The following is a 7098-nucleotide window of genomic DNA, read 5'->3' on the forward strand; positions in this document are numbered from 1 at the left end:
AGCTGCCCCTCAAGGCCCCGGCGAGCAGGGGACGGCTCTGGGCCGGCTCCCTGGCCAGGAGCAGGCCCCAGAGCGCCTCTGCCTTTCAAGGGCAATCTCGTCCCCGCTCTTTCTCCTCCCCACCTTGCTTTGCCTCTGCCCTGTGCTCTTGGGGCTGCCGGAACCCCAACACCAAAGGGGAGGGAGCAGGGACGGGGAACTCCTGGGAGGCATTTTTAAGGGCTGAATCTTGGTGTTTGGGAGGTTTCAATGGAGCCCAGGTGGCCGGGGACTTCTAGAGATGGACTTGGGCAGAGGGACCTTCAAACTCACTGTGCTCATCCCAAACCAGGATTTCCCATTTGCAGCCCCTGGGAAGCTGCGAGGAAGAGGACGCCCCTCTCCTTGTCCTTCCTCCCCCAGAGCAGGAGCTGAGGATGGAGAGCAGGGAGGACAAATCCCCGCGGCAGATCCTCGTGGAAGAGGCCATTTTGAGCGGCTCCATGGCGCAAGAACCCAACTGGGAGGAAAAGCCCTGGAGATGCCACACGAGGAGGGGCTGCAAACACAGAACGCGGGGGTCTGAGGAGGAAAGACCTACCCTAGGCCGGAGAGACGCCTGGAGATCGAGGCAGAGCTTGCAGCTGGTGGTCAATGAGCAGGTTGATGATGGGGAGAAGCTCTACAAGTGCTCAGAGTGTGGGAAGAGCTTCAAGTGAAGCTCCGAGCTGATCAAGCACCAGAGGACCCACACTGGGGAGAGGCCCTACGAGTGCTCCAAATGTGGGAAGGGGTTTCAGACCAGCTCCCATCTCCTCCAGCACTATGAGATTCACACGGAGGAGAGGCCCTTCTGCTGCCCCGACTGCGGGAAGGGATTCAAGCACAACTCCACCCTTGTCACCCACCGGCGCATCCACACCGGGGAGAGGCCCTGTGAGTGTCCCCAGTGTGGGAAGAGCTTCTCCAGCAGCTCTCCCTTGACCAGACACCAGCGGAGGCACCGGTAAGGGAAGCCCTGCGAGTGCCCCGAGTGCGGGAAGAGCTTCGTGCACTGCTCCAGCTCCATCCCCACTGCAGGAACCACGCTGGGCACAGCCCTGGTGACCCACATTCCTGTGATCCATGCTGGAAACACACCTGGCTGATTTTCCTCTTTTGTTGACCTTAATTTTTTTCTTTTCTCAATCTCTCTGCACTCCAAAAACCAAGAGGTATTGCTCTTTCACCTCAAAATCACCCACCTGCCACTGAAAACCACGCAATTTCAACCCATAAAGGCTCAAACCCACTTCAAATTGCTTGTTCCCACCTCAAAAAAACTCAATCCCACGCCAAACTCCCTCGATTCCACAGAAGCCAGGCTGGGATGGGGTTGGGAAGAGACTGGGGGAAGTGGGATCTCAATTTGGAGAGCTGAGATGGGGATTGTGTGGGGCTGGGTGGCTGGGATGTATTTGACAGCAAATAAAACTTCCAGACTTACGGATTTCTTTGCGGTTCATTTTCAGTCCGTGGCAATTCTGTTTGCAGAGCGCCGCCTCACAGAGTGTCCCCTCACAGTTCCCGCCCTTGGCCTGGCCCCGCCCCTTTCCCCTCACAGTTCCCGCCCTTGGCCTGGCCCCGCCCCTTTCCCCTCACGGTTCCCGCCCTTGGCCTGGCCCCGCCCCTTTCCCCTCACGGTTCCTGCCCTTGGCCTGGCTCCGCCCCTTTCCCCTCACAGTTTCCGCCCTTGGCCTGGCCCCGCCCCTTTCCCCTCACGGTTCCCGCCCTTTCCCCGCCCCTTTCCCCTCACGGTTCCCGCTTTTTCCCTGGCCCCGCCCCTTTCCCCTCACGGTTCCCGCCCTTTCCCCGCCCCTTTCCCCTCACGGTTCCCGCCCTTTCCCCGCCCCTTTCCCCTCACGGTTCGGCCTTCGGGAACGGGGGAGGAGGAGGAGGGAGGGAGGAAGAGGCGCAGCGGCAGCCGGGAGCAGCCGGAGAAGAGCAGAGAAGGAATCGCGGGGCCCTGGCGCTGCCTGAAGTCGCCGCAGCCCCGGGAGCATCGCCCCCATCCCGCAGGTGCCCGGGGAGGGGGAGCTCGGCCCCAATATCCCGGGGGGTGCCTGGGTTTGGGGTTTTTTGGGGGGATGTTTGGAGCTGGCAGGGCTCCAAAGCCGAGCCGCAGCTGGCCCTCGGGGGGACATCGGGGGGTCCCCGGGAGGTGTTTTTGGGGGCTCCCGGGGCCGGCAGTGGCTGCTCCCAGAATGAGCCCAGTTGGTCCCCCCGTGTGCTTCCAGTTTCCTCGGCACTCCCAGTATGAGCCCAGTCACTCCCAGTATAATCCCAGTCCCTCTCAGTCCTTCCCTAGGATGATGCAATTTGCTGCCAGCCCGGTCCCAGTTGCTCCCAGTTCCTCCCACTCTCATCCAGTCTGTTGCCAGTTCTCCCAGTTGCCCCTAGCATAGTCCTAGTCACTCCCAGTATGATCCCCGTCTCTCCCACTTGCCCCCAGCGTGTTCCCAGTTCCCCCAGCACATTCCCAGGCTGGTCCCAGTCACCACCCAGATGGTCTCAGACCCTCCCAGTATACACCAGTTGCCTTGAACATTCTCACAGTCATTGCCAGGCACTCCCAGTTACCTCAGCATGGTGTACTTGCCTCCAGTTTTATCCCAGTTGCTACCAGGTCCTCTAAATATGTCCCCAGTTAGTCCCAGCATGGGCCGGGTCTCTCCCAGTAACCCCCAGTCCGGGTCCAATCACACCCACTCTAATCCCAGTATGATTGTAGCCACTCCCACTCTGATCCCAGTCACTCCCAGTCTGATGCCAGTGCCCCCAGTGTGATCCCAGTTGCTCTCTGTCAATGCCAGCATGACCCTAGTAGCCTCCAGTATGATCCCAGTCTCCATCAGTGCAGTCACAGTCTGCCCCGGCATGGCAATATTATCCCAGTATGATGTCAGTACAAAGCCAGTACGGTCCCAGTCACTCCCAGTAAGATCTCAGCGTGATCCCAGTAGAGCCCAGTCCCTGCCAGTGCTGCCACTCCTGGCATCCCCCAGCCCTCTGTGCGTTCCCCCCTCCCGGATGTCCCCAGAGGAGCCCCAAGGGCTGGCAGTGCCCAGGCAGGGTCCCCAGCAAGGCCCAGTTTGGATGTGCAGCCCCCAGTTTTCCCAGTTTGCCTCTCCTTTTGCCCGGGCCGGGTTCCCCCCTGGAACAGCGGGTGGGAGCAGCCGAGAGCCCCGCGCTGCCCATCCCGACCTGTCCCGGCTCCATCCCCGCTGCTGCCGCGGGCTGCCAGGGCTGCGGGAACGGGGCACCGAGGGTGTCGCTGCTCCTGGGGGAGGAGGAGGAGGAGGAGGAGGGAAGGGCAGGGATGAAGGAGGAGAAGGAGGTGGGCTTAGGGAGGAGGAGGAGGGCGGATGGAAATAGGAGGAGGAGGGGGGATAGAAGAGGAGGGATGGAAGGGGGTGGATGGAAGATGAGAAGGAGGTGGGGTTAGAGAGGAGGAGGAGGGGGGATGGAAGAGGAAGAACGGCAGGAAGAGGAAAAGGAGGGACAAAGGCGGATCAAGGACAGCAGGAGGGAGCAGGCGGTCCAGCCTTCCCTGAACTCGCAGCTCCCACCTGTGGGATCATCGCCCCCCATCCCGCAGGTGAGCTGGGAGGGGGAGCTCGGCCCAGATATCCTGGGGGGTCCCTGGGTCGGGTTTTTTGGGGGGATGTTTGGAGAATGAAGAACTGCAAAGCCGAGCGGAAAAGGCCCCTTGGGGGGACATCGGGGGTCCCGGTGGCGGCTGCCGGCAGAGGCAGCCTGGAGGAGCAGAGCCCTGTGTCCCTCAGGAGCCCAAAGTGGGGAGCCCAGCGAGGGGGGAGCGCCGCCATCGGCGGGACCCTCAAGCGCCTGGAGAGGGGCAGGGGGGACTCCTTGGAGCCCCTGCAGCCCCAAGCAGAGAGGAAGGGGAGAAGGGAGCCCGGGAGCCCAAAAAGCCCCGGCAGCCCTAAATGGGGAGAGCCAAGAGGGGGGAGCTTTTGGGATTGCTGGGACTGCCAGCAGCCTGGGGAGGGCGGGCAGCGAGGAGAAGGGGGACCCCCAATCCAAGCGTGACCCCCAGCAGCTGGGACAGGGGGGAGCCCCGAACACCAAAGGGGAGGGAGCAGGGACGGGGAACTCCTGGGAGGCTTTTTCAGGGCTGAATCTTGGTGTTTGGGAGGTTTCAGTGGAGCCCAGGTGGCCAGGGACTTCTAGAGATGGAGTCAGGCAGAGGAACCTTCAAACTCACTATGCTCATCCTTTGTTTTCCCCAAACCAGGATTTCCCATTCCCAGCCCCTGGGAGGCTGTGAGGAAGAGGAAGACCCTGTCCTTGTCCTTCCTCCCCCAGAGCAGGAACTGAGGATGGAGAGCAGGGATGACAAATCCCTGCAGCAGAACCTCGTGGAAGAGGCCGTTTTGAGCGGCTCCAGAGTGCAGGAACCCAACGGGGAGGAAAAGCCCCGGAGATGCTGCACGAGGAGGGGCTGTAAACGCAGATCGCAGGGATCTGAGGAGGAAAGACCCACCTTGGGCCGGGGAGGCGGACGGAGATCGAGCCAGACCTCGGAGCTGGTGGTCCATGAGGAGCTCCAGGATGGGGAGAAGCCCCACAAGTGCTCGGAATGTGGGAAGAGCTTCAGGTGGAGCTCTGAGCTGATCAAGCACCAGAGGATCCACACTGGGGAGAGGCCCTACGAGTGTGGGGAGTGTGGGAAGGGCTTCAGGCAGAGTTCCCACCTGATCCAGCACTGGAGGACCCACACTGGGGAGAGGCCCCATGAGTGTAGGGAGTGCCGGAAGAGGTTTCAGACCAATTCCAGTCTCCTCGGGCACCAGTGCAAGCACACAGAGGAGAGGCCATTCCGCTGCCCTGACTGCGGGCAGGGCTTCAGGCACAACACCAATCTTGTGAGGCACCGGCGCATCCACACTGGGGAGAGGCCCCACGAGTGTGGGGAGTGTGGGAAGAGCTTCCGGAGGAGTTCCCACCTGATCCAGCACCAGAACATCCACGCTGGGGAACGGCCCTACGAGTGTGGGGAGTGTGGGAAGAGCTTCAGGCAGCGTGCTGCCCTGAGCAGGCACCAGAAGATCCACACTGGGGAGAGGCCCTATGAGTGTTCCAAATGTGGGAAGGGATTTGGGATCAGCTCCCATCTCCTCCTGCACTATCTGGTTCACACGGAGGAGAGGCCCTTCTGCTGCCCCGACTGCGGGAAGGGATTCAAGCACAACTCCACCCTCATCACCCACCAGCGCATCCACACCGGGGAGAGGCCCTACGAGTGTCCCCAGTGTGGGAAGAGCTTCTCCAAGTGCTCTCACTTGACCAGACACCAACGGAGGCACCGGTAAGCTAAGCCCTGCGAGTGCCCCGAGTGCGGGAAGAGCTTCGTGCGCTGCTCCAGCTCCATCCCCACTGCAGGACCCACGCTGGGCACAGCCCTGGTGACCCACATTCCCTGTGATCCATGATGGAAACACACCTGGCTGCTTTTCCTTTTGCTTTGGCCTTAATTTTTTTCTGATTCATCTTTATCCCTTAAAAATAGCTAAAACAGGGTTAAATGGAGGAAACTGATCAAAAATATCTGAAGTCCCACCATTTCACAGGTGTTTGAGGGGGAATTGAGGGTTTGGGGACACATTCTGTGTGGGGTGCCCCTGTTGCTAAGAGGCAGGAGTTTGATCTCACCCTTCTTGTGTTGCTGATAACTCCTCCCTTGACCCAAACCCTAACTCCACCCCTGGGATACCCTGTACAAACCCCACGGCCCTGCCTTTGCCCTGTCTTTTGGGGGTAAGAAATGGATTCTGGAGCTTTCTGGAACCAAGACCTCTCTCGTTTGTTCCCGGCACCGGCAGCTGCACCCTCCCTGGACACCATGAACTCTGGAGAATGGGGGCAGCCAGTGAGGACACGTCCTGGATTGCAGGATAAGTGTTGTCTTGGTTCGGAATGGGAGGAAATTCAGGGAAGTGACGCAAAGCTTTTTGTGTAACGGACAGTCTGTTGAACCACTGAGAAGATGGACACGCCTCTGTGAAGCACACATGTTGAAGGCTAAAAAATCTGGGAACTGTCTCTCCTGGTCGGTGAGGAGGTGGCGGGCCCTGGTCCCGGCCCCGTCTCGGCCAGGCCGGGCCGGGTGGTCCTGCTGCGGGCCGGGCCCCTTTCCCCCTCCCTGGGCCGCTCGCCGGCCCCCCATCGGCTCCGGTCCTGCTGGGCCGGGCTCCAGCAGCTGCCGGGCAGGAAGGCGAGGGAGGCTGCAGGGCCGGCGCGGCTGTGAAGATCTTGCCGTCAGGCCCACTGCCCCCAGCGCGTCTGGGAGCAGAGACCCCTGCGGCCGTGCAGAAAACCAAAGACCGGCCATGAGGCCGATCCTGAGACAGCCCAGCCGCAGTTACCGCCACAGGTTACCGGCGGGTCAGGTGGGCCTCAGGCAGGATGTTAAGCCTTTCCGTGCTTCAATCCTCCCTCGAGTGAGAGAAAAGAACAAGATGCAAGCATGTAAAGGAACAGCATGAAGACATTGAGGTCAGTAAGGAGGAAGTTAAGTCCCCGATGGGAGGGGTGAGGAGAGTTGTTTTTGGAGCTGAAATCCTCTTGTAAGCTATGGAGAAAAGATTCTTTTTTTTCCTTATAACGCATGAAACTACGGGGAGAGGAAAGTGTTCAAATTGATATCGAGCAAGGGCCTCCATGCTGAGATAAGCAGATGTTGAAATAGTTGTGATCCCATGAAAAGTTTGAACAGAGGAAGAGAGGAGAGTAGTCCTGTGTTTTCCGGAGAAGAAGAAGAAGATTTCTGTTCCCAGGGATGAAGAGGATTTTAGAGATAGATAATGAGAACTTCTGCCTTTGAACAGCTCATCTTTAAAACAATACCCCATAAGTGGGCATGGCCCATCGACAAGCTGTGGGAAGGCTTGTGGAAATGGGAAGGATTTCACGATGGCAGGGTTCCCCAGGCAGCTGCTCTTTGTGACGAAACTGAGAGCCACGAGAGAACTGTTTTTTCCTCTTGTGGAGAAGTCTCCATAACCTCAACAAGAGGGACTTCTCTCCCTCAGTGAACTGAAGGAAGACCATTTTAGAGGT

The 7098-nt window shown here is 59.6% G+C and overlaps 1 pseudogene; it reads left to right on the top strand.

The window, feature by feature from the left end:
- The first annotated feature begins 416 nt into the window (after positions 1–416).
- Positions 417–5935, top strand: LOC137463879 (zinc finger protein 345-like; annotated as a pseudogene).
- Positions 5936–7098: the final 1163 nt, after the last annotated feature.

Source organism: Anomalospiza imberbis, chromosome 31, assembly GCF_031753505.1.
Source record: "Anomalospiza imberbis isolate Cuckoo-Finch-1a 21T00152 chromosome 31, ASM3175350v1, whole genome shotgun sequence".
In the NCBI taxonomy this organism is placed as follows: domain Eukaryota; kingdom Metazoa; phylum Chordata; class Aves; order Passeriformes; family Viduidae; genus Anomalospiza; species Anomalospiza imberbis.